The 27,185-nt window shown below is 43.5% G+C and overlaps 1 pseudogene; it reads right to left on the bottom strand.

Annotated features, from left to right (window-relative positions):
• LOC114103525 (eukaryotic translation initiation factor 4E pseudogene) lies at positions 1 to 27,114 on the bottom strand (annotated as a pseudogene).
• Positions 27,115 to 27,185: the final 71 nt, after the last annotated feature.

The raw sequence follows: 27,185 nt of genomic DNA, 5'->3' as shown, positions 1-27,185 counted from the left end.
CTTTGTGTCATATTCCTGGATCCTTCACCAATGTTACATGAGGAAAAAACAAAAGCAAAACAAATGGAAAACTGAAATCAGAATCACTAATGTTATCAATAGGGAAACAAATAAATTAAAACCTAGCAGCCATCAGCAAGAGTACAGCAAAGATAATGCTGTCAAAAGAAACAAAGAAAATTGCTAGAAAACTGTATGCATCATACTCTTTCAAACCAGCAAAATATGCCCCTGCATACAATGGAACATAAGCTCAATTTTTTTCCTATTAAGGTATAGAAACACAAGTTCTTTTGAATATTGTGGATGGGTAAAACTTGTTTGTAATGGTAATTCTACGAAGCTAATACAGAGTGGGCCAGGAACACATTTATGGATTCTGGGGATGATGTGGACTGTAATTCTTTGATTGGGATAGTGGACACTATAATAAATTTTTTTTTAAAAAAATGAACACAGAAGTACAAGACAAAGGCGAATGAGACTTCTCTTATATCTGAGTAACACTGAGATGGAATCAAATTTAAATGCAGTCCACTCTGCTTTTGAAGAGGCTTTGGTTCAGCTCCCAAATCTCGATTGCTTGACGCAGTCTCCTATGAGAATACTCAGAAGGTGTCTTCTTAAACAACAAACCTATTTTTAGTGGTGGAGCCGCTCTTAGTAGCTGTGTCTGCATGGGACTGATAACTAATCACCATCTTTGGAGGAAGTCCTAACCTTTCCTTGTATACTCTCCCTATATGTGTAACAGCCTCTCTGTTTTCACATTCAGTAGCCCATATTGCTATCTTATCACCTTTAGCTCTAACATTAACAACAGCTCCATACACATCATCACTGTAGTCATCAAAAGATTCTCCCATAAGGCACAGCAGTGTCTCTAGCCAAAAACGATCAAGGTTACTTCGTCTCTGCTGTTTTTTCAATGTAATGAGCCATCTTCCGCCCCATTTGTTTTTCTCATCTTCCCACATAGGCTCAATACCATCCTTAAAAAATGAGTAGTCACAGCCAGGCATTAAATTACTAGACAACTGGATCTAGTTGTATAGAGCCCAAAAGTCTTCAACAGTATCAAACTTAGAGATCAGTTGAAGGTTTGCTTGCCAAGTTTTACTTTTATCATTTTTAAAAAACCAGAGTGCCCATCTGTTCTGTAGAGGATGTTTTATATAGTGCTCTGGGTTAGCAACCTCCTGATTAGATTCTGTTTTTCCTCTTCTGTAGGTGGGGGATTAGGAGTAGGGGTGGTTTCTGGTTCCACAGTCGCCATCTTAGATTGATCTCTGATGTTGAAGATCTATTGATGTACATATTCGCCATCAGTATGTCATCTTCATTCAAAAGGTTTTCCCATATTTATTGAATTATTATTTTATTGAATTTTAAGATTTCTTTACATATTCTGGCTGTAAGTCTTTTATAAGATACATGAAAATATATTTTGTACTGCTCTATGGTTTGACTTTTAATCACCTCCTTCCAAGAATAGAAACATTAAATTTTAATTAAGTCTAATTTATCAAAATCTATTTTCCTTTATAGATCATAAGGATTTTTTTATATAACTATGATTTTACTACACACTTTGTTTGAAAAAAAAACTATTAAGAAACACCTCAGGAGAATGGGGGAAAGGTCAGAGGAGCAGGGCAGGGGGAGTGTCCCAGGGGAGCCGTCTCTGATGTCTTCTGCAGGTGGGGGCAGAGGAGACTCCTGATGTCCAGGTGGATGCAGAAGTGCTCTGGGCTGGAACCCATGCAGAGGAACCTGAGGTGGTTGGCACATCTTCTCCTGCAGCTGTTCTGAGTCCATATGACTGAGGCCCAAGCAAGGTGTCAGGATCCACAGAGAACAGGGTCCTCTGGCTGCCCCCTGATATTGTCTGGTCAGCTCTCCCCTTCATTGGAGCCACACTTCATGAATCTGGCAGGTTTCTGCCCTCTTACATTGGAGCCACCCCATTGCTGACACGTGGTATGCAACAGCACAGTTGTCGGACACAGGTAGCAATCCCCCTAGTTACCTGCTTCCAGAGCTTTCTGCTGGTGTGGAGTTGCCCAGAGTCAGACTGGGAGGCTAACCCAGGTGTGGGGGTTCTTGTAGGCGGGAAGTGGAAGTGAATAGGCGGCTGGCTGGCCCTCCTGATATGCTTCTGCCCTAAGCGTTTAGCCTCCTCAGGCAGAGGAAGCTCACAGGGCAAGGAGAAGGTGCGAAGGGCAGGCTCACTGGGTCTCCTTATTGGGAGGACAGGGGAATGGGAAGGATCCAGGGGGCATGGGTGAGGCTTAACCATGGGAGGCACAGGCTTCCTCTGGAACATGAAGCCGTACCCCTGGCTTTTCTGGTGCTGGAGCAGGAGGTAGGTAGCCATGGTAGGTAGCTGGGTGTCTCTTGGCCAGGGACACCCAGGTCTTGCATAGCTCATAACCCATATTAAACATTATGGTCAGTATTTTGGGGTCTGGGTGTTTGGGGAGTGCCTCTTGATAATCAAGGGGTAAATACTGCTCACCCTGCGTTCACACACTGCATGCTCCTGGTAGCTTGAATTCCTTTACATTCTTAGAACCCACCCTGCTCGCACAGGCCATTCCTCTGACTGGAACACTCTTCCTCACCAGGTTAACTTAAATTCATCTTTCAGGTTTGACCTAGAGGACTTTTTCCCAAGATACTACCTCAATCCCATAGCTGACCTCTTCTCCCTCAGTCTTTCTCTTCAGGGTGGCCAGGAGAAAGGTGCTTAGTCCCACCACGTTGTCCCCTGGTTTTTGGACTATAGGCATTAGGAAGGCATCAAGGCTGGTCCATTGGCCTCGAGAACTTGAGTCCCTGTAACTATTCATAGAATAAGATAAAGAGGAAATGAATGAATTGCATTCATACAAATGCATGCACACACAAAAATGGGCAGCTAGACATGCAAACACATCTGTGCACTGCTAGGACTGCTCATATGCATAGATTTATGCATGTAGGTGTCCCTTATAAGATATATGCACTGTACAGTGTGTTCAAGTATTGTGCTTGCACATTTTTCAAGAATGGTATGCTGCAATGATATGCTTACAGACACGCACTATAATAGGAATTGCACATGTATTATTTGTATCCATGTATGGGGATTTATACATGAGCCTGGAAGTTGGGCATGCTTATGTTCATGGCTTATAAACATATATTCTGTGGGTTTACACACAGCAACAAGCTTCATGCATGCTTGAACACATGCTTACAGACATATACACTACCTTTATTTGTGTATCTGGGATTAGGCATTCTTCAGCCCAAAGTACAAATCTACACACAGAAAGTTTGCACCTGTGTCCTGGGATCAGGCCTGCTCAAGTTCCACCATCCAGCTTACATTCTCTCTGTAGAAGCAGACTGCACTGCTCAAACCATGGTTTCTACACTCATGTTTGTACACATGTGCCCATTATGTACTGTGTATGCTGCAGAGAAATATATTCTGATGGATTTCACAAAGCTCCTGTGTACCTAGGGGTATGCTGACTTGGCCCGCTGAGGGGGCATGGGCTTGGTCCCCAAGTATGGCAGGGTCAAGGTGGGGATGAGCTGGGGAGACTCACAATGTGGCACCACGGTAACCTCCTGAACATCCTAGCCCAGCGGGTTGTACAACATACAGCACACGGACAGTGGCTGATCCATGTGGTGCAGTATGTCACATTAGTCTCCAACTGGCTTTCCTCCTCGGAACTGTTCCTGAGCCGTATAGGCGGCAGCTCTCGAGGACACCTATTCAAAGAGATCAGGATCGACTTGCAGACCCACCTTTCTGCAGAGGTGGAGACTAAGGCCAAAAGCAGACAGCACCGCTCAGTGAAAAAGTGCATGTCCAGCTCCTGTGACCAGCTCCCTGGTCCTAAGCGGGTTCCTCCAGTGATTCCCTAGACTGATCAGCAGGTAATAACCCCTTTCCAGGATCTAGAACCCTAGATGGCAAAATCCACTCCTCATTTTGACTAAGGTCACACAGACAGTGTGTTGAGATAGGGTCAGAACCTCAACTCAACCCTGCCTCTAGCCACTGAACCACCATGAGCCCAAGTCAGAGGAAAAGAACATCTACTGGGTAGGTGAGGTCTTTCTGGGTGCAGACCCTCCACTGTACTGGGCAGAGGATAGTCCAGGTGTCAAGGTAAGAAAGAGACAATTTAGATCATGCAGAGCATCTCCAAGGAGGTGACGGAATGGTCTTCTAGGGTGTGGCTCTAGTCTGGAGCAAGGTGAAAGAGGAAAGGGCAGACTAGTGAGTTCCACTGGGTCCTTCTAGCCTGCTGGGGTACCCTAGGAGACTAAGGTCCAGGATCTGCTCACCTTTTGAGGTCTCTGCAGGTAGACCAGGTGATATTTGGCTGGGGCATGCCTCAGCCACGACAGTGGACTGTCTACTCCCCATTGGCAGGGTGACTCTCGCTCAGCTCCAGCACACGGACAGGGACTGCCTGGGGGAAGGTCCAGGATCAGGAGAAAGGTGGGGAGGTGAAAATAGACCCTCAACAGAGTGGCCCTCAGGGAGACCTGGCCCAGAGCCTCCCTCAGGGTGAGGGCTGCAGACCTCAGGTGAACTCTCAATACCAGGAATCCCTTGGGGGAAGCTGATGGATTTCCCCCTGGGCTACTTCAAAGGGAAAGTCTCAGTAAGGGGATAGTGTGTCCTTAACACCTCTCTGAGACTTGCTCACCTTCATTTTAACAAAGAGAACAGGCCTCAAGCTCAGAGCCTTGGGCAGCCAAATTCATGAAACTGGATTGAATAATATTTGTCTTTCTTGTTTTCTTGGAGTTGATTTTAGTGGTTGCCTGATATTTATGACATGTGATGCTGATTTTCCATCTACAATTTAGAGGTTCAATTTTGTCTTTCAAAATATACTTATTTTTAGAAAGCTAAATGACAAAACATGAAGTCATTACTGCTGTAACCTCATCTGTCAGTCACAGCCATTATTTCAGAAAACACTGGTGAGGGGCTCTGGGGACTAAAGAAACGACAGACACACAAAAAGAGAAAAAGCTGGGATTAGGTGGGACAACACCCTCTGATGGAGAGGGAATGGCTCAGAGCTTGTACAACACATTTACTTTATATATTTCAGCAAACAATTCAAGAGCATATTCAAGGGATTACACAGAGTATGCACAATAACCAAGTGGAATTTATGCCAGAATGCAAGGATGGTTCAACATGCAAAAATCAATGTAATGTATCACATTAACAGAATGAAAAATACTATATGATCATCTCAATTGATGCACAGAAAGCCTTTATCAAAATCCAATGTGTCTTTGTGATTAGTATATATATAAATGTATATATTCTGGTCTGGGGTTGTGGCTCAGTGTTAGAGTGCTTGCCTTGCATGTGTGAGGCACTGGGTTCAATTCTCAGCACCACATATAAATAAATGAATAAAATAATGGTCCATCAACAACCAAAAAAAAATTTAAATATACATATATATATATAAATGTATATATATTATATATACTACATATAATATATATTATATACTATATATCAATATATTATACTATATATTTAGATATATATACACACATATACATATATGTGATATATCACAGTAGTAACGAGAGGGAACACTCTCAAATGATTAAAGGCACTTTTGAAAAGCAAACCTAACTCAGTGGTAAAACACTGAAAGCTTTCTTCTTAGATCATAGATGTCAACTCTCACCACTTTTATTCAATATTGTACTGGAAGTTCTGACCAGAGAAATCAGGAAGAAAAAGAAATAAAAGATCCAGATTTGAAAAGAAGAAGTAAAATGATCTCTATTCATAGATGACATGATCTGATATATAGAAAAACCCTAAAGGATTCACAAAAATAAACAATTAGAGCTAATAAGTGAATATAGCAATGCTGCAGAATACAAGATCAACTCTGAAAACTCAATCCTAAATCTATATACTAGCAACAATCCAACAAGGAATTTTTTAAATTCTTTTTTTCTTCCTCAGTTTTGATTGGTAGCATAACGATGATATTTGTTGTTACATATTCCTACTTGCACACAATATAGTAATATCATTTAGCCAATGTCACTCCACAGCACTTCCCTCTGGCCACCCCTTGGTCTCTTTCCTCTACTGATCTCCCCATGATTTTTATGAGATCTGCCCCCACCTTTCTTTTCCTTTTTCCTCTCCAGCTTCCGCATATGAGAGAAAACATTCAACCCTTGACCTTCTGGGTTCAACTTAATTTGCTTAACATAATGGTCTCTGGTTCCATCCATTTTCCTGCAAATGACATAATTTCATTTTTCTTTATGGCTAAATAAAACTCCATTATGTATTCTCTCTATTTTTGCTTTAGCAGTGGATGTCCATAGGTGGGATCTGGGGCCCATCTCTAGTCACTTCTACTTGGGGCCTGGTCATTAGTTTGGGCTTTTGTCTCTTCTATTCTTTGAATTAAGGTATAGCTGAAAATTGATTGTCATTAAGTTGTGTGTGGAGCAAGGCGCAATGGCTTTTGGTTGAGTTTAGTTCAGTAGAAGAGTCTCTACCTATGAACTTTTAGTGTCCCTGTAGTTTCCCAACACCTTACAGAATAAGGGAAAACAAACAATAGCTACAGCCAAGGAAAACAATATATATCTTTAAAATGAACAACTTGTTCATTTAAGACATCTACACTCTTAATTGCCACAAAAACCCCAGAGGTGTTGGGGTCAATAACTGCCAACAGCCCAAACAATAAGTAACAATAAAGTAGATCTGACATTAAAACAAAAGATAGGTGTCAAATGTTATTTCATCCACAGAAGTAATATTTACAACAGCATTAGAGGTGGGGGCAGAAGTATATGAACCATTTTGTTTTAAAAGATAGTAAAATACAATCAAGTAAGAGAAAAGAAAATGTGACAGGAAGGTAGAAAATAGTTTACAATTTCAAAAACTGAAAAGGGAGAATACAGAAGAGATGTAGAGGGTGATGATTATGAGACTGGGGGGAAAGTAGGAGAAACAAAGTAAAGGGAATGAGAAAGAGCACAGAATCTGGCTGTTAGCAAAAGAAGAAAAGAGAGAAAGAGAAACATATGAAAACAATACAAAACAAAACCAAGATGTACAGCCCCATATCCTACACCTCAAAAGTCAAGGCATGGAAAAAGGAGAAGAAGCAGAAGAGAAGAAGAAACATACATGTATATATGTCCTTGAATCAATCAACACAACAAGAACACACACATACACACACACATACACACACAAGGACAAAGATTCTTCCATGAATAAATGAGATGGTCAAAATAGTCAGCTAGAATGAATGGTCCCTGTCGTCGCCTGACTCTCTTTCTTTGTGTTTCTTCTTGAGCTATGTACTGAGAGCAAAAGCAAAGGCTGGGGGTTGTTAACGCCTTCGTCATTTTGTGTTGCTCTCTGAGCTGCCAGGTGGAGTGACCCAAGTCTAAAGCTTCTTGAATTAATTCTCAGATTTTCTTCCTACCATGTTGAGGTAGGATGGAGTGGGATGTACTGTCAGTTTGTCTGCACAGACCAGGGTGCAGCCTTGGCAGAATTCTGTGAGTGTGCTCTGGAAGGATTAGATCAATACACCTCTAGGGCCTGGTAGTTGTTGATCTCTGTCAAGAATCTGGATCTCAGAAGCCTCCCAAGAATTCTATTCATGGGGGACGGGAGCCCAATATTCCACTGTTCCACTGTGTTCTACTGCTGTGAACACACCTCTTCCAGGCTTAGTCCCTGAGTGTATTCACACCCACCTGGTAAGATTTCTTACCAACTTCACCTGGTCACATGACTCAGCAGACTTGAAGGAGAAGCCAGTTGGGCTCCCCTTCACTTTTCCAACTGGAGTCTCCCCACCCCCATCCCCGGCTGCAGTCTTCTCATTCACCCTCTGCAGGGTACACTCTAGGCCACACGGTAGGGGCTTGCCTGGACAGTGTGGCAGTGTTGGCTTTGATCTCCGGGCTCCAGCAACAACTGTGGCTGTGGCTCCCTTAAAAGAGCTCCCGCCTTGGATCTTCACCCCAGTTGAGAGTTGGGGAGCCCTTCTCAAGCCCCAGTGAGCACCCTGTGCAGCCTCTGGATCAGTTAGGTCGAGCTGCTTCTCAGATCTCGTTTTCCATACTGAAATGTCAGCTGTGTTTTCCTCTGTGTTCTCCCTCCCTCTGAGGTGAACCAGCCTCACTATCGCTGCTGCCACAATTGCCCTGGTTCTGATGCAGTCTTCCTTCTTTCTTAATGTACCCACATTTCTGAGTGTCTAAGACACTCTGGCTATCCAATATTGGAGCTTAGTGAAATCCCTCTTTCACTCACCTCATTGAGAAACAGTAATCCTTCTGCTTGAATCCTGAGCCTTGGAGTGACTAGGAATGCAGGCTTCCTCTAATCCGCCATCTTGAATCCTCCCCTAAAAGGAAATGAAGAATATAATTCTTATTGGTGATAACATCAAGAAGAATAAAATATTTGGGACAAAGTTAATCAAGGGAGGGCAAGACTTATACACTGAAAAAACACAAAATGTGACCGAAAGAAATTAAGATCTTAATTCGTGAAGACATTTTGTTTTCATGGATTGGCAACACTCCCAAAGTGATCTACAGATTCAACGTAATCCCAATCAAAATTCCACTAGTCATTTTTTGCTGAAAGGGAAAAGCTGATTTTCAAATTCATACAGAATTTCAAGAGAGTTTGCATAATCAAAACAATCTTGAAAAAGAAGAACAAAATTGAAAGAGTTACACTTCCCAGTTTCAAAAGTTACTACAAACCACAGAAACCAACACTGCACAGTACTGAAATAAAATTAAATATAGAGACCAATGGAATCAAATTGAGAGTCAAAAATAAGCCCTCACAACTATGGTCAATGGATTCTCAACAAGGGTGGCAAGACCATTTAATGATAAAAGAATTTTTTTTTCAATAAATGGTACTAAGTACACTGGGCATCCAAATGCAAAAGAATAAAGTTCAACCATTACTTTGCACCATACAGAAAAATTACTGAAAAAAATCAAAGGGATGAATATAACAGCTAAAACTATAAAACTCTTAGAATAAATCATAAATCATATTCAAGACCTTGAACTAGTAGATGACTTCTTAGCTGTAACATCAAACATGGAGCTAACAAAAGAAAAAAATAGATAAATTAGACTTTATCAAAATTAAATATTGGTATTTATCAAAGAACACTGTTGAGAGAATAAAAAGATAACACAGGACACAAGAAAATATTTGGGAATCATATATCTAATAAAGGCTAAGTATCCAGAATATGTGTATCTATATCTGTATCTATCTATATCTCTACATACTTTTATATTATAGATCTCTCTATATAGATGTTGAATGGAATGTAACTGATAGCATCTTGTACAATTCAAGAACAAAAAGTCAAACAATTTGATTTAAAAATGGACAAAAATTTGAATACTCATTTCTCCAGAGAAGATATAGAAATGATCAACACTACATGGAAAGATACTAAACATCATTAGTTACGAGGGAATTGCAAACCAAAGCCACAATGAGAGATAACATCATATTTACTAGGTTGGCCAAATTTTTTAAAAATCAGAAAATAACAAGTATTGGAGATGATAAAGGAAAAAGCTGGAACACTTGTGCATTGCTTGTAGAAATGTAAAATGCTGCAGCTGCTGTGGTAATTGGTTGGATGGTTTCCCAAAAAGTTAAACATAGATTTACCATATGACCCAGCAGTTCTGCTCCTAGGTGTAACCATAGGGACTCAAACAAAGGTTTGCATTGAATGTTCAATGCAGGGGCTGGTGATATAGCTCAGTTGGTAGAGTGCTTGCCTCACATGCACAGAGTCCTGGGTTCAATCCCCAGCACAACACATACACAAAAAAGAATGTTCAATGTAGCATTGTGCTAGTCAGGTTTTCATTGCTGCTTCACAAGAACAACTTAAAGGAGAAAATGTTTATTTGGGGCTCATAGTTTCAGTGGCCTCATTCCATTGTTGGCCAATTCCATTGCTTTGGGCCCAAGATGAGACAGAACATCATGGCAGAATGGTGTGGTGGAAGGAACCTTCTCAGCTCCTGGAAGCCAGGAAGCAGAGGGAGAGAAAGCAATGAGCTGGGGACAAATACAACTCCTAAGGGCATGCCCCAGGTGACCTCCTCCAGCCATGCCCCATGTGCCTACAGTTACCACCCAGTCATCCATTTAATTATTAATCCATAAAATGGATTGATCTACCAATTAGGGTAGAGCCCTCATATTCTAATCATTTCACCTCTGAACATTATATTCCTGCATTGTCTAACACATGAGCTTTTTTCGGAAAAACTTATATCTAAACCATAAGAAGCACTATACACAGTAGGGAAGAGGTGAAGACTGTTGACAAACGGATAAACAAAATGTGGTGTACCTGTACAATGGAATATTACTTAACCATAAAAATGATTAAACTACTGTCACCTGCTGCAATATGAGTGAACCTTGAAAACATTGTGCTTTGTTAAAGAAGCCAGACACAAGGTATTAGATATCTATAATACTGTTTATAAGGAACACCCTGAAGATGTAGATCTACAGGGACAGATGGTGAACTAAAGATTTCCAGGGGTTACAGGAAAGAAAATGGAAGGTGATGTCTTAATAATTATGAGGTTTTCTATAGGGGTGAGGAAAATATCTTGGAACTAGATAGAGGTGATAATTGTACAACATTGTAAATGTACTAAATGCCACTACATTTCATTTTGTGAATTTTATTTAGAAAACCAAATGAACAAAAAAGAGGGATAAAGACTTTAAATAAATAAAAAGAGAATTCAATGCCAATAGACCACCATTGCAAGAAAAAAAAAAGAAAAGCAATCATAAGGAAGGGGAAAAAGTTAAAAGCAGAAATGAATGAAACCCAGAACAAAATAATTAGAGAAAAATGACCAAAACCAAAAGGTATTAATTGAAAAAAATCAACCAAGAAAATAAAACAGGAAATACACAAATTACAAATATCAGGAACGACCTGGAGACGTAACTCAGTGGTAGAGTGCTTGCCTACCATGCTCTAGGCCCTGAGTTCAAACCCCAATACTGCAAAAAACAACTGTCAGGAATGAGAGAGTGGCCATAAAAGGATAATAGGTGACACTTATGAACTAGTCTATGACCAAAAATTCAGCAAGTTAGACAAATGAACAAAGCACTGAAAGAGACAAACTGCCAAAGCATATTCAGGAAGAATTAGATAACAAGAACAGTTCCGTATATTTTCTTCAAATGATTCAACTTGTAGTTAATATCCTAATAATAAACATAAGCCAGGCATGGGGAACATTTCATAATCCCAGTGACTGGGGAAGCTTAGGCCAAGTTTGAGAAAAGCCTCAGCAATGTAGTAAAACCCTATATAAAATAAAAACTAAAAAATTCTGGGGTGTAGCTCAGTGGAAGAGCACTCCAAGTTCAACTCCCAGTACCATAACAAACAAACTAAAAGAAATTTCCAGAACCAGATGGCTTTACTGGAAAATTCTACCCACCAGCAAGAATCAGATAATATGAATTTCACACAGATTGTTTCAGAATAAAGAATAGAAGATATTTTTTCCCAACTCATTGTATGAAACAAGTACTGTCCTGATATAAACGCACAAGGACATCACAAGAAAATAAAGTTATACACTAAGATCCTTCGCAAACATGGTTGTAAATATTCTGAACAAAAGAGTTTCATTATAAAAATGTTATGGTGAGAAATCAATGCAATCCAGGAATATACAAAAAGGTCAATACATCAGGTCCAAGTGGTATTTATTATAAGAATTAAAGGTGGGTTCAACATGCAAAAATCAAGCAATGTAATTTACCATATCAATAAGATAAAGAAAAAAATATATAAGTATCACAATAGATACAGAAAAAAAATGTTTTGACAACACTCGATGTCTCTTAGGTTTGCATCTGGATTGTGCCCCCAAGTCTCCTGTGGGGAAGGCTAGGTTCCCAGTGCAGCAATGTTCAGAGGTGCAGGCTGTGAGAGGTAGGCCCTGAACAAAGGGAGTGGGTCCTTGGAGGCATGCCCTCAGGGTCTGTTCCTTGTCCCTAGCCCTTTCCACCCTCTCTCCTTGCTTCCTGCCCTCCGTGAGATGAGCAATTCTGCCCCACCATGTCCTCTCTGCCATCATGCTCTGCCTCTTCATAGACCCACAGCAATGGAGCCAGCAGACCATCCACTGAGAACTCGGAGCTGATGAGCCCAGGGCTTTCCTCCTCTTAAGTTGTTCATGTCACGTAATTTTGACATAATGATGAAAAGATGACTGACACATGTCGATTTCTGATAAAAACTCTCCACAAACTAGAAGCTGTAGGAAATGAGCTCAATGAGATAAAGAGCATTTGCATACAGAAATGTATACAGCTGGCATTATGTTTGCTGGCAAAAACTGAATGCTACCAGAGATATAAAAATTGTGCTCTATATGTGTAATAAGAATTGTAATGCATTGTGCTGTCATATATAAATAAAAAATAAAAAGACTGAATGCTTTCCCCCCAAGATGAGACACATGGCTAGAATGTTTTCTCCTCCTCCATATTGTACTGGGGACCCCCGATACTATAGCAAGACAAGAAAAATAAAAGACATATAGATTTAAAAAGAAGGAAAAAAAAAACTATGGTTGTCTATAGAAAATTCCAAAAACAAAAACATACATGAACTGAAAAGGAAGTTTAGCAAGATCATAGACTATAAGACCAAAATATAAAAATAAATTAAAGCTGAAATGTATCTTTGTAAAGGATCATTTTAAATACAGGCATGGTGGCATAAGTCTGTGATCCCAGCAACTCAGGAGGGAAGATGGCAAGTTCAAGTCCAACCTTGACAACTAAGCAAGACCTTGTCTCACAATTAGAAGTAAAAAAGGGCTGGGATTAATCTCAGTGTTAGAACACCACTGGTTTCATCCCCACTACCCACGCCCCTCCCCCCAAAAAAACCCACAAAGAATTGTTTATAATAACACTAAAAAAATCTATGAAATACTTAGACATAAATCTTACTAAATATGTGCAACACCTGCATATAATGGACAAAACATTGAAGAAAGAAATTGAAAAACCAAATAACTAATAGTACGATATACTTGAGGTTTATGGATTGGAAAGCTTGATATTGTTAAGTTGTCAATTCTCTGCATATTGAAATATAGATTCAACAAAATTCCAATCAAATTCCCTGCAGAAGTAAAAATTTTGTGTAGTGGTAATTAGCAAGTTGGTTTACATTTCTTTCTTTTTTTTAAGAAAGAGAAAGAGAGAGAATTTTTTAATATTTATTTTTCAGTTTTCGGAGGACACAACATCTTTATTTTATTTTTATGTGGTGCTGAGGATCGAACCCAGTGCCTCACATATACCAGGAGAGCATACTACCAGTTGAGCCACATCCCTATCCCCTACATTTATTTCTTTATAGACACATGAAAGAACAAGAATAGCTAAACTATTTTGGAAGAGAAGGACAAACTGGAAAGACTGATTGTATTGGGTTCCGGATTCTAGAAAGCTGCTGCATGGTCCTGGGGAAAGGACACACATGTACAGCAGCGGAGCAGCATAGAGCCCAGGAATAGACCCACCTGTGTGTGTCAACTGATTCTTGCTGGAGGTGGAAAGATAATCCAAGAAAGAAAAGACAGTCTTTCCAAAAAAAGAGTGTGGGAACAATTGAATATCTATATACAAAGAAAAAAAAAGCCTGAAAATCCTTGATCTGTGCACTAAAGCCTACTCAAAAATTATCTGTAAGTGGATTCATGACCGAAAATGTAAAATTATACAACTACTACAAGAAAGAAAGAAAATCTTTCTTACCTTGTGACCTCGAGGGTATTGAGGGTAAGAGTTCTTTAAATACACACTAAAGAAGATCCTTATGGCTGTGTTTCCTGATGTCCTGCTTCACCTTGAGCCCCAGGGAAAGGAGCCAGCTGACCACAAACTGAGACCTCTGAAACCGGCTTCTAATGAGAAATGTGATGAGAACCCTATGGGGAAATTATGATAGACTCTTCCTTCCCCCCAACACCAGGGGTGTTAAGAGTGTGCTCTACAATGTCTTAGGGAACAGAGCATTTTGATATAGTATCACTATGTGAGTGAGCTGCTCTAGTCCTTTAGACACCAATTATTTGGAAGAAAAAGGAATTGAATACCTAAAATGTAGATATGATGAGGTCTTCCAAAGCCCAAAGTTATTAAAAATTGTTTAGACTTTTCAAAGACAAGTCCATTGAATCAGTATACAAATTTTAATTTTTAAACAAGTAAATATCAGTCTCCACAACTCACAAAAGCAAAAAAAAAAGTCAATATAAACCATATCCCATGCCATAAAGCAAAGTTACCTAATTTAAAAGAAATGAAATTACTCAGTGTGTTCTTTCACAACAAAGGACTCAAACTAGGAAACAGTAAGATAAAGGAAAGTCTCCAAAACCTTGCAAAATTCGAAATAATCTATAATAATCTAGGAAGTTCAAAGGGAAATAAAATAGACACTGAACTAGTGAAAAACAATATTTAAAAATTTGCAGAACACATCTAAAGCAGTACTTGGAAATCAATAGCATTAATACTACATTAGAAATGAGGAGTAGGCACAAGTTAACAATAATTTTTACCACCTGGGACGTCTTGGGTGTTGGTGGGGGGTGGGTTTTGTTAGGTGCAGGACAGGCTGAGTAAGCTGTCTGCAGGGCATGCCAAACAAAGTTAGCTACAGGATGACCTGTCCTCTCAAATCCTCTGTCTGGTTCTTTATCAACTATTTGCTTCAAGCCCAAACGCCCAAGTCCCCGCTCAAGGCTGAACACTCAACCCCCTGCTCAAGGCCGAACACGTAACCCCCCTTGTGCCAACAAGGCAGCTTGCAGACCCAGAGACCTCATTAGATTTGGGCTATAAAAACTCCCTCCTGCCGGGCCCCTCTCTCTCTTGCTTTCTCTGTCTCTCTCTTGCGCGCGCTTCCTCCCTCTCTCTCTCTCTCTCTTTCTCTTTCTCTATCTTCTCCTCTGTTGCACTGCTGCAATAAAGCTCTCTTGGTCGCTCTGAGTGTTGTGGTCACTTTTCTTTCAGGTTTCAGGAGCAAATAAACCAAAATCAAGCAGAAGAAAGATTTAATGAAGATCAGAGCAGAGATTAATTAGATTGAAAATAGAGACAATGAAAGAAATCAGGGAGATAGAGCTGCTTGATTGAGATGAATAAGAAAGTCCACAAATTTTTAACAACATCAATGAAGGAAATAAGAGACAAATTTTCAAAATCAAGTATTAAATGGAATATTAATTATGACAGACCCTGAAGACATCAACAGCTTATTAAGGAAATAGTGTCCCCCTCCTTCCCCCAAAGAGGGTTCGTGTATTGGCAGCTTTGTCCCCAGGGTGCTGATATTGACTGGTAGAATTGTTAAGAGGTGACCAAGTGAAAGGTTATTGGGTCATGGACTTCAGGACTTGGCAAGACCATACCCACTAAAGATATGAGCTTCACTGATAAGCTCAGGATGTCAGATGATTATATGGATGGATGTAGGAATGTCATATGTCAAAGTTCAAAACCTATGGATAAAAACTGTTAGAAAAATAGGAATAGAGCAAGTTATGGTTTAAATGATATCTCTCAGAGCACTTGTATAAGTTCTAATCCTGCGCCTAGGAATAGGCCTTATTTTTTTTTTTTTTCAGAAGAGGCAATAGTATGATGTAATCACCTAAGATGGGGTCATAAGGGAGTAGAGCAAGCTGTTGTTTCAGTGGGACTTATGTCTTTATAAGGAGAGGAGGGCAGGCAGCTGGTTCAGTAGCACTTTTGCCCTCCTAAGGAAAGGAAGGTGGGCTGCTCATTCAGTGGCCTTGTGTCCTTATAGGAGAGCAGGACAAGCTTCTGGTTCACGGTACCTTGTGTCCATTGATGATTATCTTCTCTCCTATCTAATTGTTATTTTACATGAAATATTTGACTTTCCATCCCTTTGATTTTAGCGATGTCCTAGGGTTAGGTCTGTGCAGTTCACCTGGCATTTCCTTTACCATGAGATGGAGAACCACCTCTGGTGTGAACCTAGAGCAGCATGGCTTCAGTGTGAGGAAAAGTCAGACCTATTTGTGAAAGAAATGAAATTATAAAAATGTTATGGTGAGAAGTCAATGCCTGGGTCAGTTCCCTTCCCGTCTGAAAGGAAAGCAAGGAACCAGGAGACAGGCAAGTGAGAAATGAAAGACGGAGACCAGACATACACACAAGAGTTTATTTGTCAGAGCTGACAAATAAAGGCCATTTCTCCATAGATGGAGAGAGACAAAACAGGCTTGGGGTTCAGGACTTTTGTGGGGCAGGCTCAGAGATTCAAGCCGAGCTGGGTGGGTCCTAATGCAGACAGTGAAGAGTTAGGTTGATATGAGGGAGTGGTGAGCCTTTCTCAGAAATGCCTTTGGGCAGGAAAGTGAAGTTTTTCTCAAAATGATGCCTGTCACTTAAGATGGCTATCCAGATGCTAAGCAAGGACCTTACTTCCACCCTTTTTTGTTTGTTATTGAGCCCCTTAAGGGACAGGGGCATAGATCAATCTCTGTAGCTTCTTCCTGCTGGGAAAGGGCAGCATCTGGACCCTTGTTAGGGGAGTGGGGTGTCATTGAGGCAATGGTGATGGTCAGGATGTGCCGACGATGCTGACTCCAGAAGTTGGTTCATGGTCTGTTAGAGATCTTTGAATCTGGTCTTGAATAAATCTAATGATGTAGGAGGCAAGCATTGGCAAAAGGCCTATGACAAGCAGAGAGATCAGGAAAGGCAGTGCCCACTGGAGAAGGTGTTACTTAGCTGCCATCCTTCAGTTCCCATGGCAGGGGGAAGTTTCGAGGCCTGAAGAAGATTGGAGATAAAGGGGGCTTTAGTATTTGAAGTTCCCTTGATGGTAAGGAATCCACAGTCCTTCCAATAGCAGAGTGGGAGAGAGTATTTAGAGTCAGGGTAGACATTGAGGAAGGCTCCCTTTGCCAAAGTAAAGGCTCTGATGAAGGCAACAAGTTCAGCCTGCTGATTGGATGTATTACTGGGGAGGGGAGCCACTTCCACAGCTGAGGTTAGAGAGACTATAGCACACCCTGCCCGACCAACTCCCCTCCCAAGGAAGGAGGAGCCATCTGGGAACCATGTGTATGTTTGCTGGAGCAAGAGGCCTTCCTGTATGTGGGAGGGATGTGGAAGAAGCTCCTCCAGAGTTTCAGTGCATGAATGGGTAAGAGGAGACAAGGTGGAAGGATCCTGAGGAGCAGGGAGGAGAGTAGCAGTGTTCACAAGTGAGCACGTGTGGAAAGTAAGACTGGGACCTTCCACCAGGGAAACCTGTAGAGATAAAAGGTGACAGGGGGTAAGGAATGTAAGTCCTTGTAGGTGAGGAGTTCCTTTAGGGGATGGAGAGTCAGGATGGTTCTCTACCACTAAGCTACAGCCCCAGCACAACAGGGGAACTGTTTTAGTTAGGGAACTGTGTATCTGGATTGTGATAATATAACATGGCTACACATTTTTATCAAAAGTAGCAGAACTGATAGCCAGGTGCAGAGGAGCACACCTGTAATCCCAGAAATTTGGGAGGTTGAAGCAGAAGAATCATTCTAGTGAGACTATGTCTTAAAATTAAACAATCAAGGGGCTGGGGATGTGGCTCAAGCAGTTGCGCTCTCGCCTGGCATGCGCGGGATGCTGGGTTCCATCCTCAGCACCACATACAAATAAAATAAAGATGTGTCCACCAAAAACTAAAAACTAAAAATAAAAATAAATTAAACAATCAAAAGGCCTGGGATATAGGTCAGTGGTAAAGTAACTGTTGCCTTAATTTGCATTATCAAAAAAAGGGAGCAAAACTATAGACTCAAAAGGGTATAGTATGTAAATTAAACTCTGATAAAGCAAATGTGAAAATGTAGAGAACCAAGAATAACCAAGACAATTTTGAATAAAATTAAAAATAGGAAGTATTTCTCTTCTATTTAGCAAGAAATAATATAAAAGTGTTATGATTAAAATAATTTATGTTGATTCACAGAAAAATAGACTGTTGATACAAAATAAAGAACTTAGAAACAGATCTATGTATCTAGGATCTTGATAAATGATTAACAGGAGTGGGGATACATCTGTCTTTCCAGTAAGAGGACTTGAGATCATTGGTTTACCATGTTATTTTTTTAAACTACAATTAATTTCTGCCTAACTACATAGATAGTAATCAACTCCCTCACCAAATGTTGTCTAGAATGTGGAATAGCAGGAAATCTCATACACTGCTGGTGAGGGTATTAATTGATATAAGCATTTGGGGAAAGAGTTTAGCATTATTTACCTAAAGTGAAAATGTGTATACCCCATGATTCAACCAGTTCTTCTCCCTGGCAAACACACATGCAGCAGAAATGTGTGCCCACATGCACCAAGACACCTGGCAGAATTTGTCTTTATAGCCTCAACCTAGAAACAACTTGAATATCCGTTAATAATGGAATGGACCAGTAAAAGTAGTGTTTTCTGCAATAGTGTAGCATAAAATAAGGGAATGAGTAAAATATAAAATGGGTGCTATTGTTACATGGTGACAAACCTGTCCCATTCTCTGGGTTGTCTTTTCCCTCTTTATGATGTTTGAAAAAAATTGCATTCATGGCCCCAATTTTTCACTCTTTCTAGCACTGAAGGTCTTGGCCATGTGACTTGAGTGTCCCTCTGCCTCTTGAATCTGGGCTTGGTAGTTTGACATTCTTTGGCCAATAGAATGAGATGGAAACGAAAAGGGGCCAGTTCTGCGTGTAGGCCTCAAGAGACACTGTATGGTTTTCCTTCCCTTCTTCTCTCCACTGGCCCCCCCTTTGGCTTCTTGTGTTTCTAACATCACTCAGACAGACATGCCCAGGTGCCCAGTGTGGCTAAGGTGTCCCCGCCCCACCCAGAGCAGTCTCTAGTTGCTCCGTGGATGCATGAGTGAGTCCTACTAACCCACCACCTCCTCTAAGAGCTGAATGTCACCGACATGGAGGAATCTATGCTCACTGGGATACCCACTCTGGTTTGTGGGGCTGTGTATCTGCTATGAACCAAAGCCACCTGTGAGCTGGGGCAAGGACGATGTCCAGGGAAGCTGGGTTGTGCCAAGCAGAGGCGGGGAAGAGGAAGAAGGGCTTCTGAAAAGAAATGGACACCAAGGGCGTCCAGTAGTTCCCCTAATGGGCCAGTAGCAGTCATGGGACCCAGGTGGGGTGGTGGGACCACCATCCGTTCCCATCCTTTGTGCCTCCTTTATTATTATTTTTTTTGTAACACCAGTGCTCACTGTGAGACATCCATCCATAAAGAGGGATAGGTCCCCCAAACTAGAAGCTCCCCCTAACCCTTCTCCCAACCATGGCCCATTCCCAGCAGCAACCACAAGTTATATGTACACCCCTCCTGACGTTTACGTGTGTCTACACACATCTATTCCTCACTCCATCCTTCACGGTTTCAAAAAATAATGTCATAAGATATTTGTTATATTGGAGTTTGAGCTCCATTATTTAACAACACGCCTTAGAAACCTTTCAAAGTCAGTACACAGAGATCTACCTTGTTTGTGAAATGGTTGCACTGGTATCCCATATGAAGGGACTGTCATTTGCTTCTCGGTTCCTCTAAGCATGGACACTTTAGTTCCCTCTGACTTTTCTCTTCTGTGAACCTTGCTGCACATGAGCCTTTGGGCGCATGGGCAGTCATTAGAGCAGGATCCATTTCAGCAGAGAGATGGCGGGTCAAAGGGTAGGTCCTGAAATCCGTGGAGATACTGTTCAACTGTGCCCTGAAAATGCCTGCGTGGACGTGCACCCCCAGAAGGTGTGTGGGAAACCCAGCATCACTACATTCTTGTTGGCATCAAATATTTTGGGTATTTAGAAATTTTTCCCAGGCCTGGGGTTGGAACCCAGGGGTGGAGCCCTTGCCCTGCCTGCATGTGTGAGGCCCTGGGTTCACCCCAGGGCCCTAAAAGCGGCATCAACACTTCCCAGTCTGCTGGAAACAGATGGAAGTTCACTGTTTTCAGTGTGAGACTTCCTAGATTAGTGGGAAGATGACCCTTGTATTCACATTTGTTGTCTATTGGTATATTTCTAAATTATCTTTTGTCCAATTTTCATTTTTTACTAATTTGTCAGGCACTGTATCTGAGAACCCTATTGCCATAAAAGCTGAAACAGCGTCCCCCCAGCCTGCCACTTCCCTTTAAATGTTCCTTTGGTGTCTTTATTCCCACGGAGGTGTCTGCCGTTGTGTGTGGTCCAACCTGTGGTCTTTTCATTGATGGCTTCTGGGTTCTGTGTCCTGCGGGAAGCCATCCAAACTGTGCAGGAACTAGAACGATGTTGAAGCCATTAGATAGGAAAGCCGGGTGTCAGGTACTCCCAGCAACAATCCTGCTGATTTGGGAACACCTGGTTCGTGTGGCTTCCTACCCAGCTCCATCACAAGTTCAGCACAGCATCGGAGATGGGGTGACGCGCTGGAGCCACACACCCCTCAGAGATGGCTGTGGCTGGCCAAAATGCCAATCAACCTGTTAACTCCATGACCCCTGCCACACCAAGAAGCAAGACTCCTCCCACTGAAACCTTACCCCTGCCTTTGATGTGCTCCCCCTAAAATAAAGACTTGGGCCCTTTTTCATTGTTCAGTTCCACTCCTACAGGACTGGAAGACTTATCAAGCACTCCCCTTTTTTATCTAATTTCTGGCTCTGTCTTTATTTCTTATCAATTAGTTCAGACTTTTCACTTCCCAGATGGTTCCTTGAACAGGACCTACCCTGTCAGGGTTCTGGTCACCCTGTAGTAGTGTCCTGCTAAGGAAGGCTGAGTGTTTATTGTTTACAGTGCACTTTCATTACCACTTTCTCATATCAGCCTGGGTCACAAGGATTCATGGAGGTACATAGTATCTCTACCAGAGAGATAAGGAGAGAAAGGTCAGGGACAGTCAGTGATTTATCTGGGATCACACAGCCACTTAGGGGAAGACAAAGAGCCACAAGCAGATGGTCAGGGCCTCAGGCCCAGGCTCGGGGTCTCCACTCCCTACCGCTCAGGAGATCTGGCCAACAGCCCGTCCTGCACCCCTCACGGATCCTGACGTCCCCCTTGTGCCTCCTGTTGCTGGAAAGCTGTGGGCACATGTTTCCCCATCAGGGGCAGGACCCGCCTCTCCATGGCACTGCCTGTCCTCCTGCTGCCACAGGGTGGACCTCCAGGAGCCCTGCTCCCTGTCCCCATCAGGCTGCAGCAGGTGGAGGCAGCCCCTGTGGGCCCTGGAGGCACCATGCTTCAGGGCACACTCAGGTCCCTTAGCCATCCTCCTGGGACAGGGTCTCCATGCACATCTGGTCCCCTCCCCCTCATCACACTTGCAGCCATGTTCAGGCTCATCCAGGCAGCAGAGCGTCTTGTAGTCTGGCACATTTGGGTGAGAACCCCTAAGGGGTGGAGGACACAGGGAGGTGAGTCTGAGAGGGCTCCCAGAGCAGTGGCTTTGGAGCTGGCCTTGAAGAAGCAGGAGGGCAGCAGGGGGGAGAAATCAGGGCTCCCTGTGGTGAGTGAGAAGGAATGGACAGGAGGTGGGAGCAGGAGGGGACGAGGTCTGTGCATAGGTCCCTGATGAGCTGGGTGCTCAGGCTTCATGTTGGTCACAGGGTCTCAGGGACCCGAGGACTGTAGAGGGTGTGTCTCCAAGAACAATCCAGGGACCCCAGCTGCAAAGTGGCAGGAGGGCCTGATACAGGCAGATTCCGGGACTCCAGGCCTGCCGAGTTAGGAGGGGGCAGCTGCACAGTGTTCAGCTTCCTGGGGGACTCTTCCTTGCTCACCACTGAGGCCACTGCCCCTGAAAGCCCCTGGGTGGCTTTAAGAAACTGTGAGGCCCCCTAACTCGTGTGCAGTGGGAGTCTGCTCTTGGCCCAGGCTGCCAGCTGTGATGCAGCTCCCACCAGGTCCCTGACCCCAGAGCAGGGAGACTGTCTGGTGGAGTGTGTCTGGGAGAAGCAGGGGGGTGGCTGGCCAGGGGAGTGGAGGCCACCTCTGCAGACCAGTGTCTTCCCCGAGATGAGCGGAAGCTGCTCCTGCCAGTTAACTCCTATGGCTCCCAGACTCTCCCTCCAGGAAGCCTCCCTGTCCCTGCCAGCTGGGCAGGGGCCTTCCCTTGCCCCCCAGGCCTCCTGCACTCCTCTCCTGTCCAGCACTTTGCCAGTGTGGAGGCCCTGAAGGCTTATCAGGCCCTCACTCTGGGTCAGGCAGTGTGACACTTGCTCTTTGGAGTCCTCTCATGGAATCCTCAACTCTAGAGGTGGGTCCAGGTAATACCATGGTTTTGTTGAAGAAGAAACTGAGGTTCTGAGAAGTTCAGTCATTTCCCAGGTCACATCACACAGCCAGTGAGGACTGGTTTCCTCCTGTGCTTGTTGAGTAGCTGACCACCCTGACCCACCAAATTTAGAAGTATGAGGAATGGGAGCTGGGGCTGTAGCTCAGTGGTAGATCACTTGTCTTGCATGGGTGAGGCCCTGGGTTTGATCCTCAGCACTACATAAAAATAAATAAAAATAAAGATATTGTGTTCATCTACAACTAAAATTAAAAAAAAAAAAGTATGAGGGCTGGGGATGTGGCTCAAGCGGTAGCGTGCTCACCTGGCATGCGTGCGGCCCAGGTTCAATCCTCAGCACCACATACAAAGAGGTTGTGCCCGCTGAAAATTAAAAAATAAATATTAAAAAATTCTCTCTCTCTCTCTCTCTTTAAAAAAAAAAAAAAAGTATGAGGAATGAACGAGTCAATAAATGAATGCTGTATCCCAAAGCCCTTGAGCAGGAAGGGGCTCTGCCCTTCTGGGAAAAGGGCATTTGGAAATCTAACATTTTCTGGATGTTGTTTATACACCAGGCACCATGCCTCAGCATGTTTATGACATTTAATCCTCAACCCGTGTGGCTGGCCCTACTAATTATGTCCATTTTGTTGATGAGGAAAACAAGGCTCAAAGAGAATATCGCTTGCCCAAGGCCCCAGAGCCAGTGGAGGGAAGAGTGGAGATTGGGAGAAGGTATGGTGCAGGGGATGTGGGTTGGCACCCAAGGTCCCCTCACCAGGCCCTGAGGGAGCTGAGGCAGATGATGTTCTGAGCTGAGGGACTCCCCATGGCCCAGAGCAGTGGGATTTTTTTGTTTGTTTAATTGATTTTATTGTTATTTTTATTGGTTCCTGGAATTGAACCAGGGGCATTTACTACTGAGCTACACTCCCACCCTCACCCCTTTTCATTTTGGATTTTGAGACAGGGTCTCACTGAATTGCTTAGGGCCTTACTAAATTGCTAAGCCTGGCCTCCAACTTGTGATCTGTCTGCATCAACCTCCTGAGTTCCTGGGATGACAGGGGTGTGTCACCACTCCTGGCTGCACATCTCTCTTTACTTCTCTCTCTCAGATGTTTGGGGGCTTTTACAACCTCAGAAGTTCCAGACTCCCTCCAGAAGAACAGGGCCACTCCCTAGTGTTAAACAATGTTGTTTTCAGGTTTGATTTTCTTGGCCTCTGAGAAGCACCATGATTTTTTTGTATTTAAAGGGATAAAAAAAAATCACTCCACTAGCACTTCAAGTGTTTATTCTCTCAGCATCTCCATGTCTAGAAATTCATTTTGTGGGAACAAACACATAAATGTGAAAATACAGACACACTTTCAGACCAGGGTCATTTCAGCATAATTCATAACTCTAAGAATTGAAAACAATGTTGATTTCCATCTGTAGAGGGGGGATCAGGGAGCTAATCTATGGCACAGGCATGTTAATTTTAAATGGGTGCAGCTCTCAAAATGGATAAATTAGTATCTGTATGTGCCACTGTCCTGTGAGTGTGTTTATAATGTACTGTTAAGTAGAAAACAAAGTTGCAGAATAGTAGTGGCAGTTTTAAAAACAGCTGTAATTTAATTAGATGCAAATACAAATATTAGTATGCATGTGAGTGGGGGAAACCAACTTGGAATGGAACCACCATTTGACTCAGCTCTCCCACTCCTCAGTTTATACCCAAAGAACTTAAAAACAGCATACTACAGGGACACAGCCACCTCAATGTTTATAGAAGCACAATTCACAATAGCTGAACTGTGGAACTAACCTAGATGCCCTTCAGTAGATGAATGAATAAAAAATATGTGGCATATATACACATTGGAATATTACTCAGCAATAAAAGAGAATAAAATCATGGCATTTGTAGGTAAATGGATGGAGTTGGAGAATATTATGCTAAGTAAGCCAATCCCCCAAAAACAAATGGTGAATGTTTTCTCTGATATGAGGATGCTGATGCATAATGGGTATGTTGGAGGGAGCATGGGAGAAATGGAGGAACGTTAAATAGGGTAAAGTGGAGGGAGAGGAAGGGAGGGGACAGGGGTGTAGGAAAGATGGTGGAATGAGATGGATATCATTACCCTAACTAAGTACATGTATGAAGACATAAATGATATGACTCTACTTTTTGTGTACAATCAGAGACATGAAAAAGTGTACTCTACATGTGTACTATGAATTAAAATGCACTCTGCTGTCATATATAATGAATTAGAATAAATAAATTTTTAAAAATAGGAAAAACTGAAAATAAAAAGAAAAATGAAAACTAAACCTCTTAGCAGTTTAAACAGAATTTCCATAACATAAATTCCTACACAGAGTCTCTGACTAAAGAAAGAACGCATTTACAATGTTACCAGAGTCTAAAATACAAAAAACACAAAGGAAAGTGTTTTGTGTTACCTACTCTGCTAATGGGTTTGGGGCATGTGTTCTGTAGACACTGTTATAAATTCATTATTGTAAAACTAGAGAATGGACTCAGGTCAGAGAGGCCTTGGAGAGACAGGGTCCTAATTCAGAGAAGGGATATTAATGGGGCTGGAGGCCCCTCCTGGGCTGCAGCTCAGGGCCCAGCAGAACAAACTCTTTCAGTCTTTCCCTCTTTTTCCAGGAAGAAGGACCCAGGCGGACAGTGGGTGGTGGAAGCAATGTGTAGTCCGAGTGGCTCATCTGTCTGGGAGGAAAATTCCAGCTCGCCCATCTCCCCTGGGAAGGACCAGGCAGGGGTGACCCAGGTCACCTCAGCTCCCTGCACCTGCTCTGCACAGGGCCCTCTCCCAATCTATGTTTTCTTATTTTCACCCAGCCCTCAATTCACCCGGCTCTTCTCTCTCAAACAGGCTTTCCTTTAGGGACATATGGTACCAGAAAGGTATGAGTCAGGAGTCAGGATTTGGAGCCCAGCTTCTCAGATCCCTGGCTCTGCCCCCTTGGGTGGGTGCCTTAGCTTCCTGAGATCCAATCTGCAAGGCAGCCAGGCCCAGGCTCCCTCCCTACCCAGACACACTGTCCAAATGATCCCGGGCAAGTCGTTTTGCAATCTCCTCTCTCATCTGTACCTGTACTAGGTTCCTAGGACTGATGAGGGGGAAATAAGAAAAATGAATGAAGCACAGACAGCCCCTGGGCACCACCTACTGGCTAATGGCAGCCAGACTTTCATCCTGCCTCATCTCTGTGGCCTTGTTTTTTTCCATTAACCACAAGGGAACTGGGCTCTGATATGGTGTGACCCACCCAAGGTCCCAGGAGGAGCAGGCTGAGATGGGGCCTGGAGTCTCCTGACCTGCAAACAGGCTTCCCCAAGAGCAGAGACAATCCCTTCTGGAATGTGGGTTGTTTACTCTTTCTAGGGTGGATCCAGGTTTTGCCTTAATCAACTACTGCCACAGCCAGGAGAGAAGAGGTCGTGAGTTCTGGGTATGCTGTAGAGCCAGGACCCCAGGGGTGGGGGCTTGGTATGTCCAGGCCCTCGCTGGTCGGGTTTCCCTGACACGACTCAGCTGCCCCTGAGTTGGCTGCAGGGCTATGAGTCAGAGCTAGCCACAGTCCTGTCCTCTGCCCACTTGCAACCACAGCCACAGCCACAGACTACTGGAGACAGTCCAGGGAGACCTGCAGCTCCAAAACAAGGCACCCTTCCCCCAGGTCCAAGCAGAGATGCCCATCCCTCTGCTCAGAGACAGGGGACGCTGGCCTGAGGACACAGTGTAGAAATGATTGGCCTCAAGCTAAAACCAAGTTCCATCTCAAGGGATCCTCTCAAGCAGTACAGGTGGAGGGCAAGGGACCGCTGTCCTGGCCTGGGACCCTTGTGTCTGCCCTCTGCCCCAGTGGCTCTGTTGCCCTGGTACTGTGCAGCCAGTGGCTAATAGGCACAACTACACAGAGGAGCTGATGGCCAGTGCTAGGGTGGCCAGAGGGACCAGGACGCCCCCCTCATGCCAGCCCCACAGCCACTGAGGTACTGCAGCAGTGAGGCTCTGCAGCCTGTGGTCTGTGCCCCACTGTCCCGCCTGGCTAGACTCTGCCTCAGAGCCACAGCGTGGTGCCCCATGCCGTCCCCTGGCCTCTCCCTAGCCACACTCTCCTTCCTTCCTCTCTCCTCTTCCTCTTCTCTCTCCCCTACCTTCTTCCTATTCCTGTCTGGGGCCCTTGTATGCACTGTCTGCCTTGCTCCTGCCTGGGTCCCAACCATGACTCACCCGACCTGGAATCCGGGCTCTGCCGATGCCCTTCACCAGCCACAGGAGCCTCATCAGGCCCATGGGCAGAGTGCAGGGGGGCAGACAGTGCCCCAGCTTAATAGCCAAAGCCAGAGCACATGGTGGGGGAAGGGGGAGCAGGAAGGGCTTGGGCTCCCCAGTGCTGGAGCCTCTGAGCAGGCCTGTGGGCTCCAAGTTCTCCTACCCAGAACTGCTCAGGCACAACAGAGGAAGAGGAGCCTCCTCAGCTCATATTGAGAAACCAAGTCCAAGGTCAAGGTCACCCAGCCACTAGGAAGGAGTGGGAGAAATGAAAATCCCTTTTTGAGAAGAGGGAAAGGGGACCAGAGCTGAAGGGATCTGTCGGGATGCGCTCTGACTGCCGCTCACTCCATACCCACACCCAAACCCAAGTGAGACCA

Source organism: Marmota flaviventris, chromosome 5 (genome assembly GCF_047511675.1).
Source record: "Marmota flaviventris isolate mMarFla1 chromosome 5, mMarFla1.hap1, whole genome shotgun sequence".
NCBI classification, from domain to species: Eukaryota; Metazoa; Chordata; class Mammalia; order Rodentia; family Sciuridae; genus Marmota; species Marmota flaviventris.
This window is presented reverse-complemented; position numbering and strand designations above follow the sequence as displayed.